The following is a 12,900-nucleotide window of genomic DNA, read 5'->3' as shown; positions in this document are numbered from 1 at the left end:
TATAAGATTTCTTTCCATTTGTCAAACATTATCAGTGATAGTACATATGAATCCAAAGAAAATATCTTTGCATGTAAAAAAACATGGACAACAAAGTAATTATAATTGCTACATAGGGAGCTGTCTGTGGAGAAAATGACCGATTTTGCTTGCTTATTATTTTGGCTTTGCAGAATAAATGTGATTTCAAGTTGGAGTATCTTGTTTGTGTGAAAGAAAGTTTAATATTATGTAACTTGCCAGGTTTATACAGTCAACAAGGTGGCCATAACTGCTCAATGGGGGTATCTGTGGATGAAAGTATTTGGCCCTTTTATTGATTTCTTATCTTTAAACTATCATTACTTTGACTTTGTAGAACTTTTTTTTTGTGAAGTAAGATGGAATACATTGCAATGGCTACTGTCTTTGTGCAAAAAAAAAAAAAAGAAATGCACTACTGTGGCCATTCTTCTTCTTCTTCTTTTTTTTTTAAATTTTATTTACCCTTAGTCCTACTAGACTAGCAAACACTTATCAGGGGAGACATGAGTTGGTATATATACCACTAGTGGAAATTTGGCCAGGGCATCAGGGAACATGCTATACTCATAGCCTTGGAGCCAGCAAGTGAGTGCACACATCCCATTCCTAGCACAGTGATGGCTGGGAGAATGATGTGTGAAAAGGGAAAGATAGCGGAAGATATGGAGGTGAATATTAGTGCTGAAAGTAGTAATGAGATTATGTATGGTTCAAAGCCATTTTTCAGCAAAATGTATTTATTGAAGCTGAAAAAGAAGAATCAACACAGGAAACTTACAACCCTCCATCTGGGAGGTTTATGGGATGATTTATTGAAGGAGATGGTGATGAACAGTGAGCTGGATAATTTAGAAGATGTTTCCTGAGGAGGCATTATAGAAAAAGTACAGAAATAAGACACAGAGTCTATCCTAAAGGACAATGTTGAGATGAAAAGCAAAATATATGTAGAAAAAGAAAGAAGGTACAAGGGGAGTAACAGAAAAGAAAAAGGCAGAAGAGAATGTAAAGCAGAAGTATGACGTGCAGATTCAAAATAAAGAAGAAAACCAACTGGATAGGTATGACAAATTAACCACTGTAACAGGCACATGCAAGCAAAATCTGAGGGTAATGCTACTCAATGCTAGAAGTCTAAAACCTCACAATGCACTCACTCGAGGCACACCTTAAAATGGAGAACATTGGCATCTGTGCAGTGACAGAGACCTGGTTCAAGGCTCCAGACAGCACCCCTGCATTACCAGGCTTTAATTCATACCACACCTTTCGGCCACCTAACCTGGACAGAAACACTAAAGGCAGATGTGTGTCCATATTCATTAAGGATATCCACACCTCCAGGCTAGTTGCTCAGTATAATGCATCTAAGATTATCCAAGGCAACTAACTCTGGGCAAGACCGCAATCCAAATTGTAGCTTGCTACAGATCCCCCACCATGCCCCAGGATTCCCAATCCTCATTTCTTGATGCAATGGAAAATATTAGGGTACAACTTGACACCCTAATAATGGGTGATTTCAACTACCCCACCATTAACTGGGAAAACTAATCATGTACCAAGTCTTGTGCTCAACGTTTTCTGGAATTCATAAATTCCAACGCCTTGGATCAACTTATCCACACCCCCACCAGGGGCAGTAATATCCTAGACCTGGTCATTACCAACATGGGCAACCGGTGTTCCACACCAGAGGTCAGTTCCTCGTTGGTCAGATCTGACCACAAGCTAATCATCCTAGACATCCACATCCCACCCCCCATTAGGGAAACCACCATAAAAAATTTCTCCAAAGACTTCACGCTTCTTAAGACAGAAGTGGCAAACTTCACGACACCCATGCTGACGGACAATAGAGGCACGACTGCTGAATCCTATACAAATGCACTTTATAAGCACTTACACGAGTGCATGGAATGTGCAATCCCTAACAGAACCAAGATTTTATCCTCCAAAAAAAGGAAGCCAATCTGGTGGTCCCCTGCCATAAACAAACTCTACAACGGAAGAAAGAAACTGTTGCAAAAAAGAGTAAAATCCCATGATTGGAGGAACTCCCTGGTCAGCCTCAGTAAGAAGCTGAGATCCCTCATAAAATCCTCCAAAGCTAGTTACAAAAACAAAATCGCCACTGATTCTAAAGACAACCATGAAGTATTCTATAGCTATGTCAAGAATCTCAATGGCAACACTCAGAGCTGCTCTGAGTTACAACACAATGGCACTAAATATACAGAACCAACTGATATTGCCAACATCCTGGCAGACAGGTTCAGTGCTAACTTTACCCCTCTCTCACCCCCTAAAGAGCCCATCTCTATACTGGAAGAATGCAAAGTTCCTGTAATCACAGCTGCACATGTAAAAAAAACACACTCTCCAAAGCCAAGAACACAGCATTCATGGGACCTGACAAGATCCCAGGCTGCGTTCTACACGAACTACAGAATGAACTGGCACCCTACCTACGTACCATGTTCAATCATAACCTCACCTCAGGCTTTAGGCCCACTGAATGGCGCAGAGCAATGGTTATCCCACTCCACAAAGGGTGAGCCACCACGGACCCTGGGAACTACCGTCTCATTAGCCTGATGAGCCTGGTCTGCAAGGCTATGGAATGTATCATCATGGATCTTATAAACAATGACATTGGTAATCTCCAACTCTGGACCCTACCCAGTTTGGGTTTATGAAAGGCAGATCATGTCTCCTAAATCTGATAGACTTTTTTGAAGTGGTCACCAAAGCCGTAGATGAGGGTAAGGTGGTTCACACAGCCTATCTAGATCTCGCCAAGACTTTCGACACCATCCCCCACTGTGGAATTATAGATAAACTCACTAAACTAGGTATAAATCCCTATGTCACAAGATGGGTTGCCAACTGGCTCAGTGACAGAACCTACATTGTGAAAGTAGCAGACTCTAAATCCAAATTCAGACCAGTGACAAGTGGAGTACCACAGGGTTCAGTCCTGGGTCCTCTCCTGTTTGGTATCCACTTCTCTGAAGTATAAGCTAACACAGAAGGTCTTTGGCTAACAAAATTCACAGAGTACTGCAAACTAGGAGCCATACTCAAAACTCCTAATGATGTGGACATCCTACAAAAGGGCCCCACTGAGACAGATGCCTGGTGTCAAAGCCATGGCCTCAAGCTCAATGCCAAAAAGTGCATTATCATCCCTTTTGGTATAAACTCTGTACCCATGAACTACCACATAGGCGGTAGTCTACTTAACACCAAAAGTGTGATAAGAGACCTTGGGACACAGGTGGACAGTAGTTTCTCCTTTGATAATCACATCACCACAGTAGCCTGGAAATCCATCTAGGTGGCACACCTCATCATAAAAGGTTTCTCATCCAGGAAAAAAGAGGTCATTGTTCCCCTCTACTCGTCACTCATTAGACCCATTATAGAATACAACGCCCCTTTTGGTATGTACCTCACAAGACATCGACAACAACTGGAAAGGCTGCAGAAATACCTCACAAAAAGGATTACCAGCCTCAAACAGATGCCCTATGCAGACCGTCTCAAAAAACTCCAGCTTTACTCCGTCGCATATCGCCTACTCAGAGGCGATCTCTGCCTAACATACAAAGCTATGTCAAACCCAGAGCTGTTGGACATGCTCCACTTAAAGAAATCCCAATCCCTCCAAGCTACACACTCTAGGGACCTAAACCTGGTCGCCACAATAAACAGAACATGCTGGAGGGATAGATTCCTGTCCCAGAGACTTCCCATACTCTGGAACAAACTATGTAAAAGCCAAAGAGTAAGAGCATTTATTCTTATAAACATAAAACATTTTGTGACACTATATCTTAGACTATTTATGCAATGAAAACTTTTCTTGGGGAATAAGAAAAGAAAAAGGATTGTGATCCTTGGAATTTATATGTAATAAAAGCATTTAACAGGGAAATAAAAACGTAGACTCATGTACAATTTCAAACATAAGTAGGAGAGACTATGAAAGTACATTTGAAATGCTTATGTAAAAAAGTGCTGGACTTTGCAAAGGTTTATGATAAAAGGGGTTTATGGACTGGTAGACAGGTTTGTAATATTGTGTTAAAAGACAGAAAATGATAAAATTATAGATATTCCAAGAATGATAAATGTTGAAGGAAATCAGGGTGCAGTAAAATACTGGGGGGATCCAGAAAAGAAGGACATCCGATAAATAACTGATGAAAAGAAATGCTATATTTGTGAGAAACTGTGTCATCATGCAAGAAAATGTGTAATGAAATGTTATAAATGTAACAAAACTGGGCATTTATGGATGGATTGTAAAAGTGATACCAATAATAAGAAACGTTTAAAAAAAAAATGAACAAAGAGAGGAAACATTAGAAGTGGTGGAATAGACGAACACTTAGATAAATAAGGAGGAAATAGAGGAAGGTTCTGAAATAAGTGATGAGGAAAATATAAACTGGAAAGTAGTAAAAGGAAATAAGAATTCCTCTGGTTAACGGGTAAAAGATATGGAAGACAATTTAAAGGGATTAGTATAAAAGAAAAAAGAAAGGAATGGATGAAAAAGAAAATTATAATTTCTAGAAAGTTAAGAAAAAAGGGAAAGTAATAATTTTAGAATGCTTTCTGTAAATGTAGATAGTATTAAGAATATTGAGAAAGCTAGGGGGTTTAGAATGGTGCAATCAGTATGATGTAGATGTAATTATACTAGAATATGAAAAATTCTTAACAAGTGAAGAAGGATTCCAAACAGCAAAATTATGGGGAGGGGGGCAGGGGAGATGATTTGGAATTTGGGAAATGACAGGTGACCTGGAATAGTTATATTCTGCAGAACTACAGTGAAAATATTAAATATATCTTTGGTAATAATGGGAATATTAGCTATTGTGGATCTAAAATGGAAAGCACATGTATATACAATTATAGCATTATATGCTTGTGTTACCTGTAAAGAGAAAGAAAGTTTATTTCACCAGATTCTAGATTATGTAGTGATAAATATGAATATTATAATGACAAGAAATTTCAATTGTGATTTAATAGGCAAATGTAAAAAGACAGGAAACAATGTGAAAAATGTAAGAAGTTATGAGATATGGTAAATTAATATATTGGGATAAAAATTAATGGACTTACAAAAGGGGTATTTACAGAACTGAAATATATTAATTTATAGTATCAGGAGGATTAATTATAGGAGAAGGAGAAATAACTGAAACTGTTTTTTTCTGATCATCTAGCAATATGTCTAGAGATAAAGAAAAACAATGGATATATAAAAATAGGCAAAGAAATAAAAGTTAAATGAGAAGATGAGATAAAGAAGGAAAGGGATTAATAATACAGTTATGGAAATATTATATTACTATGAGAGCATGTTATAAAAACTGGTCTTAATGGTGGATGATTTTTAAGATAAAATATAAAAAATGTTTTTACAGTGGCAGTATGATGTGGGAAAAGTAGAGAAAGAAAAGCATAGGAGTATATAAGAATGCACCGGACGATTTAGAAAATAATGATAGAAAGTAGTTTGATAAAAAAAAGGAAAAAAGAGAAAACATAATGGCATATTTAAGGAGAATTGTAAAGGAAGATAGTAGCATAATGAGGGAAATTAAAAATATAAAAGAGAAATAGAAAGAATCCAGGAACAAATTATGACTACTGTAGTAGAATGTTGTTGTTGTCTTTCAGCTTTTCCCGGTTAGGGGTCGCCACAGCGGAACTCCGGTCCGCTAATGATGGGCAGTAGATTTTCAAGAATGCTGAGGTGCCAGCTCGATATCCAACCTTCAACGAAGGCACGCCCTTTTACGCATGTCTTTCGAATGCCCACCAAACTGCAGGGAGGACATGCAGACTCCACGAATACTGTAGTAGAATATGAACAAGAAATGTTTAAGGAAAAAAAAGAAATTGAAAATAATATGGGAAGTAAAAAGTTTTTAGAGCAAGAAAATAAAGAATTTGAAGAGGACAGTTCTTTATATGAGTTAGCTAATGCATTAATTTAATGTAACAGCAAAAAGAATATTTTTAAAGATTCTGAATGAATGGCTAAATGAAGGTTTCATGTATAATGAATCATATAGCAGACTGTTTAAATTTATTTTGAAGAAAGAAGATAATAGTCAATTTAAAAAGTGGAGATCAATAGTACTGAATAATAATGACTATAAGATCTTTATGAAAATAATACAAAAGCAATTTGAAACTAAGATGGAAAGTGTTATGGCGTATAGTATAGATTAAAAAAAAGTAGAACAAATAAAAACCACAAATACCCGTTCACAAAATGGAAGAGTCCAGCTACCTCCAGGAAGGGAATGTAGTTTAATTCAGTCACTCTTGTTAGAAGTGGACTGCAAAAACAGAGCTTAATATTTCCACACAGATGTTATATCTGAACAAATCCACAGCAACCATACAAATCCAATATATATATATATATATATATATATATATATATATATATATATATATAAATATCTATCTATCTATATATATATATATATATATATATATATATATATATATATATATATATATATATTTATACATATACATACAGTGGGTGGTGTATTGTGCCCTATGCTGCTGTTTGCATGATTTTATATAGGTAAAACGGGCAGGAAGCTTAAGTCAAGTATATATAAATATTTCAGAGATACTTGTTGTTGTTGTTGTTGTATCTTTTGGCTTTTCCCGGTTAGGGGTCACCACAGCGGAACTCCGGTCCGCTAATGATTGGGAGTAGATTTTTACGTATCGAGTTGCCAGCCCTGACGCACAACCTTCAATGAAGGTACACCCATTCACGCATGTCTCCACACAGAAGATGCTTTAGCTGAGAATCGAACAGGACAACGTCTTACTGAGAGGCGACAACGCTACCACAGCACCACCACCGCAATTGAGACAAATGCCTTGTTTAAACACTGTGCAGAAAATGAAGGACATTGTTTTAAATTTATAGTATTGGAAACTTTACAGTTAATGACAGGGGTGGAGCATACATTGTTTTAAATTTATAGTATTGGAAACTTTACAGTTAATGACAGGGGTGGAGCATGGCCTTAAATATTAGAAAGATGTGACTTGATCTGGCAGCTACGCTTGAATGCTATATGCTGGCCAGGTTTGCATGGGCAGGTTTCAGTAGCATTTTAAAACTTATGCCTTGGAGAGATGATTTACTTGACTATTTGAATATATACAGAATTTGTTTTAAAGATAAACATGTATATGTATATATTTTATGTAGATTTGCTGTAAAAATTGAATTTAAGGCATATTTCATCATGAATGGACTTGGGGTGGGGGATGTCTAAGTGTGCTTTTGTAATGACTGACATTTTAAAGGGGTGTATATAAAGCTGAAGTTTTGAGGCTGATACTTTTATCTGGTGAAGTTTCTTTTATGTATGAAATGAAATTGCTTATCATTTTTTTATGAATATATAATTGTTTGCGCTTGACAAGGTTGCTGTGGATTTATTCAGATATAACATATGTATGGAAATATTAAGCTCTGTTTTTGTAGTCCATTTCTAACAAGAGTGACTGAATTAAATTACTTTCCCTTCCTGGAGGCAGCTGGACTCTTCCATTTTGTGAACGGGTATTCTTGGTTTAGGATAGGATAGATATCATAATGGGCAAGCAATGGCAAGAATTATTAATGATAATGAGAGAGACTGTGTATGATATAAATAAAAGAGAAGTAGCTAAACTTATGATATGGGATCTTAATAAAGAATTTGATATAATAGGACATGAAATGATATGGCTGATAATAAAAGAATACAATATATGTGAAAAAAATAGGAAATTATGTATATCTACCTATAGCAATAATATAGTAACAATTTACTAAATGGTTGATTAAGTAAAGAGGTGCATAAGGTGTAAAATCAGGGATGTCCAATGAGTTGTACACTCTGATTTCATGTGAAATAAATTATAAAATAAAGGAAGCTAAGTACATAATGCAAGTTTTGTTAACTTATGTAAATGATATTATAGTTAAGAAAAGAAAAAGAAAAAAACAAGACTTGGATAAAAGAAATTATATTTTGTCTAAATGTGTATTTAGAAGCAATAAGAGAAAGTAAAGAACTAGGCAATGTGGTTAAGATGGGGAATACACTTTACAATGAATGAAATCTCTGTGTTAGATATGAAATTTGGGAATAAAAATATGAGTAGATTTCTATGGGAAAAAGATAGTAGAGGAGTTAAAAGTTTTTTTTTTTTTTTTATGGAAACCATATAAGTTGGCATTGAGGAAAACACTTTATTTGATAAATTCAGTATTAATGGGAAAAATAGCATATGTAACAGGTATATTTATGTTGCCAACAATATTTGAAATTAATTATTGCAGATATGTTTTTCATTCATATGGGGTTCTAGACGGAATCCAGTAAAAAGAAGAGTTCTGTATGTATATGCTGCTTCACTAGGTTTATATAAAGTATTAAAGTAAATAAATAAAACTATGAAAGACTGGTTGTAAAAATCTTTAAAATGTAAGTATGAAAAAATGGGGAGTAAGAAAAGAGAAAAAAGAATGTATAAAAGAAAAGAAGAAATGTTATCATGAAAAAAATATTAATGTGGAAAATAAAAACTGATGAAATAGAAAAGGAGAGAAAAGTATTTTTTAATAATATAATGGTAAGATATTATTATGTTAAACCATAGGAAAATCTAGCAGAAGGAAAGATTAAAGCTATGATAATAGGAAATAAATTGTGTAATAATAATGTAGAATACTAGTGGAAATATGCCTTATAAAAAGAAAAGTGAAAGAATAGGTTTACATTGTAGGGAAGAGGAAACTACTGAACATGTGTTTTTGAAGAGTAAAAGAGTAATGAAATTACAGGATAAGCTATGTAAACAAACTTCTCTGAAGATATAAAAGAAGTGGATAAGAACCATATGGTTATGGCTGAACTTTATTTGGGGTTAGAATCTCTTTAATTGATGGCAGGTGTGTACCCAAGAAGACTGAATGCTGTAATTAAATCAAAAGGTACTTCAACAAATTATTAGTTTAAGGGTGTGCACACATATGCAACCAGCTTATTGTACATTTTTTATTTCTTCCCCTAACAGATTTGTTTGTTTTTCAATTGAATTGTACAGGTTATAGGTCACATTAAAGGTGGGAAAAGTTTTGAAATAATTTATTGTGGTCTCATTTTTTATCACAAAAACCTGGCATTTTAACAGGAGTGTGTACACTTTTATATCCACTGTATGTATGACAGCAGCAACTTGAAATATAGGACTGTAGCCATTATTTCACTTTCATCCCATTCTAAACCCACAGGAGTACACAGAAGGTGTCTTGGGGGGGGGGGGCAGGGAATGAGGCACTTCTCCTGGATATGATGTATGCATCCATGTAAGCATTTCTCTTTTCAGTTTATTGGAAAATATATTTTGTCAGCTTTGAACACTAACATATTTCTTGAAAAAAAATAAGTCTGAATTCTTTACTTAGAGATGGTGTTTGTTTAGGCCAAAAACTGGATCAAAAGTTTGGAATAAAATCTCTAAATTGCATCTCAGAGCATCTAGAACCTAGATCTTTGACTTAGTTCAGTTGTTTCATTGCTGTCTTGCCAAGTTAAGGTGTGTTGAATAGATTGATGAAAAAGCTGTTGAGTAAGACAGAATGTGACAAAATAAGTAGTCCAGATAGTATGAGGGTGTCAGGATAGGGAGAAAATGGGGTGGGGAAGTAAAACAAGCAAACTTTATCACCATGGACTGAACTTAATACCAAAATACCTAGCATTATCTGTTCCTTTAATAACTTTAGTGCCTATATGAAATTTATTTTCTGCAATTCTGTGTTCATAGCTTTACAGCTGCATTTCTAAATATGTAGAACACAGAAAAGAAAATGAGATATGAGTGCACCAAGAAGTAGGACTATGTAGAATGACTGACATTTATGTTTGGTCAGCAGTAGTTCCCCCATCAACATGTGTTCTGGATCCACCACTGACACAGATGCCTACAAGGACATACATGTGAAGGGTGGGTCTTGTAGACAGCATGGATAAGGGGGGGCATGTGTGAAAGGGGTGACAAGTGAAACTAGGCTAATGAGCTATGATACTGTGGTTACATGTTGGGAGGCCCAACTTAGGTGTCACTGCGGCATATGCACATTAGGCCTTATGGGATAGTAAAGGGTTCATACTGCCACATAACTACATATGGGCTACATGCTGGAAAAAGTTGCAGATGACTATAGTTCAGATTAATCTATCTAACTATACCCTGTTCCAAGGCAAGGCCTCACATGTATAACACTCCTGAGGAATACATCTTACCACAGTACACCTCTTTATGGTTGTGTCTTCTTTAAACTATACTATTCTTCTGCCAGAAACATGTTTCTAAATTCTGTACTGCTGATTATGTCCCTTTTGTATGTGCTGTTTGACCTTTAAATAATGTAATGTCCCCTTAATCCACATTTACATACCGGTTTTTCAAGGCATGTATCCATGTCTATGAATCACTATACTTTAGAAGTAAAGCACATAGCTGATGTTGCACACAGCTAGTTTTGACCATATGCTGCAGATATGACATGCACAAGGACTCATGCATATCACTGCGCAAGTACACAAGTCACACTTCATAGCAGTGTTAGGGTGTGCTGCTCATGACTCAGAAAACACACAGACTACCATTTAGTTTTACACAACACTCATGGTGATGCCTGCAACTGCTAATGCCCAAAGAGAGTGAGAGAGAGTACTTGTTCAGTGTGTTAAAGAAATCAAACTGACTTTCTTTCTCCTAAACAACCAGTTCAGAAAAAAGCATCTGGGACCCTGTGTAGGTCGATTTTGGGAGGTGTGTGCCTGGTTTGAACTGGACAAGCTTTTGACTGAAGCCGCTGCCATCTATATGAAAAGTGAACAGTACAGGCACTGGTAAAATGACCTGTGGTGCTCGCACCCTGAAGATTTCCTGCAAAGGGAAACAAAGGTTAAAGAGGAATGCCCTGAATTAACTAATATGTATTCAGCATTAACACTATTTTTCAAACTTATTTTAAACTTTTTTTATTCATTCAATCAAAGCAGTGTACTTAATAAAGCTGTTTGTTATGAGATATCAGGGCATACAAGAGGGGCTACTGTGGGGGACTGTATCTGTGCTGTGCCTGTTGCTTGTTTATATATAATTGCACTGCTGTGTACTGTGGGGTAATACATAGCTGTTCAGTTGACTCTGCTATCTTGCATGTAGGTGTTGGACTTTGCCTTAATTGTGAGACTGTGGGCACATTTCCATGCTACTGGTATCATGTATGAATACATGGGAGTGTGGTTTTGCAGTGATGTCTGTATCTCACCTACACCTGAGTAAGAAGGTCACGTTGTTTCTTTTGTCTTCCAGCTGGCAGATTGAGAGGCCAACCATTTTGGCTGCCACTGGAGACATCTGAGTTTTCACCGCAATGAGGTTAGTTTTTATTACCTAATGATTTGTGATGTATCAGTTGTGCCATTTCTAGAACAACTTCATTTAATGCCTACTTCTCATTATGTCTCTCTCCTGCAAGTCATGAACTATAGGTGCTTCAGACATCACCAGACCTTGCCCACCTGTTTCTGCAGCTTTCTTGAATGAAAGAGCTAGCAGTGCCTCACTGGTGGTATGGTTAGGACCTCTCCCAGCTGTGATCCAGTCATAAATATAGCATGAGGTGCTTGATAGTAACAGTACACAATGCACAAGGTGTAGGTTGTGGCAAAATAAAGACTGGGGTACATTTGCTTGAGGATACGTCGTGGTATGGCAGTAAGCTGGTTGCTGACTGACCCAGAGGGATGTCAATGTGACACATCAGATAACTAGAATGAGTGTGCACATAATCACTGTTTGTATGTACTGTTTTATGTTTGTTTGTTTGTTTGTGTGAACTCACTGCCCACTTTAATCAGATTTCCTTACACTGCTTCCCTATCACCCTTTCCATCAACCCTTCTGTCTAAATATGTACAAAAAAGGGGTACCTGCCCTCACAAAATTGTGCCTTGTCTTTCACAACCTGCTTTTTCTTAACGCTTCTTTTCTGTGTGTACCTCTGCTTGCTATGTTCCCCCCTTTTCCAACTGTTCTATAGTCTCCTTTTCCCCCTTTCACTGAACCAGTAAATGTTTGCATAACTGGACACCAGACAACAGATGTTTACATAAGTGTTTGGATAAATGGATACCAGACAACAGATGTTTACACTGGCTGTATGTTACAACTATCAGCACTGACTAGCTGACAACCTGCTTTCACACACACCAACTCATATGACCTGCTGCATTCCAGACTAGGATACTAGCTTGGAAAGTCAAGTCCCCAGAGGCGAAAGTTGTATATAGTTTGGACTGGAGAAATATATCAAGTATGTACGTAATCAGCCTAACCCTTTTTTATGTCTGAATCTTTAAACTTCAGATGCTGGATTACAAGAACAGATGGAAGATCTGTCAGATTTTCTGAGCCTTCTGAAACAATCTGAGAGCCTCATGTATAAATTAAAGAACTATGAATGGCAGAGATTCCATCTGGAAGCCTGCCTTGAGCATAAAATCATACCAAGGGACCTGAGAATAGTTAAAATGCCCACGCAGGGCAACATTGAACCTGAGTTGCTTTCACAGAGGCAAAAATTAAATTTGGAACTGAGTTTTAGCTATTTAAGACTCTTGATAGACCATTATATGCCTATAGAAATGTTGATCAGAGCAGAAACTGAACGGCTTATACGTCAGGTGAAGACTATATGTTAAGGTTAGATAATGTTTGCACTGATTTATTGGCCTATGAATG

At 36.6% G+C, this 12,900-nt stretch overlaps 1 protein-coding gene and 1 long non-coding RNA gene across 2 annotated transcripts in view; one reads left to right on the top strand and one right to left on the bottom strand.

Moving 5' to 3' along the window:
• SLC44A5 (solute carrier family 44 member 5) overlaps nucleotides 1–12,900 on the bottom strand; it is a 4,403,163-nt gene that overhangs the window by 1,882,459 nt on the left and 2,507,804 nt on the right. The window lies entirely within an intron of this gene.
• Nucleotides 11,467–12,900, top strand: part of LOC122813464 — a 467,821-nt gene continuing 466,387 nt past the window's right edge. The window contains exon 1 of the long non-coding RNA XR_006366691.1: nucleotides 11,467–11,535. This is a non-coding gene — a long non-coding RNA (uncharacterized LOC122813464). The remainder of the gene's footprint in view (nucleotides 11,536–12,900) is intronic.

Source organism: Protopterus annectens, chromosome 10.part0, assembly GCF_019279795.1.
Source record: "Protopterus annectens isolate FY-2018-M chromosome 10.part0, PAN1.0, whole genome shotgun sequence".
NCBI classification, from domain to species: Eukaryota; Metazoa; Chordata; order Ceratodontiformes; family Protopteridae; genus Protopterus; species Protopterus annectens.
The sequence above is the reverse complement of the archived record's forward strand: the minus strand, read 5'-3'. Positions and strand labels throughout refer to the sequence as shown.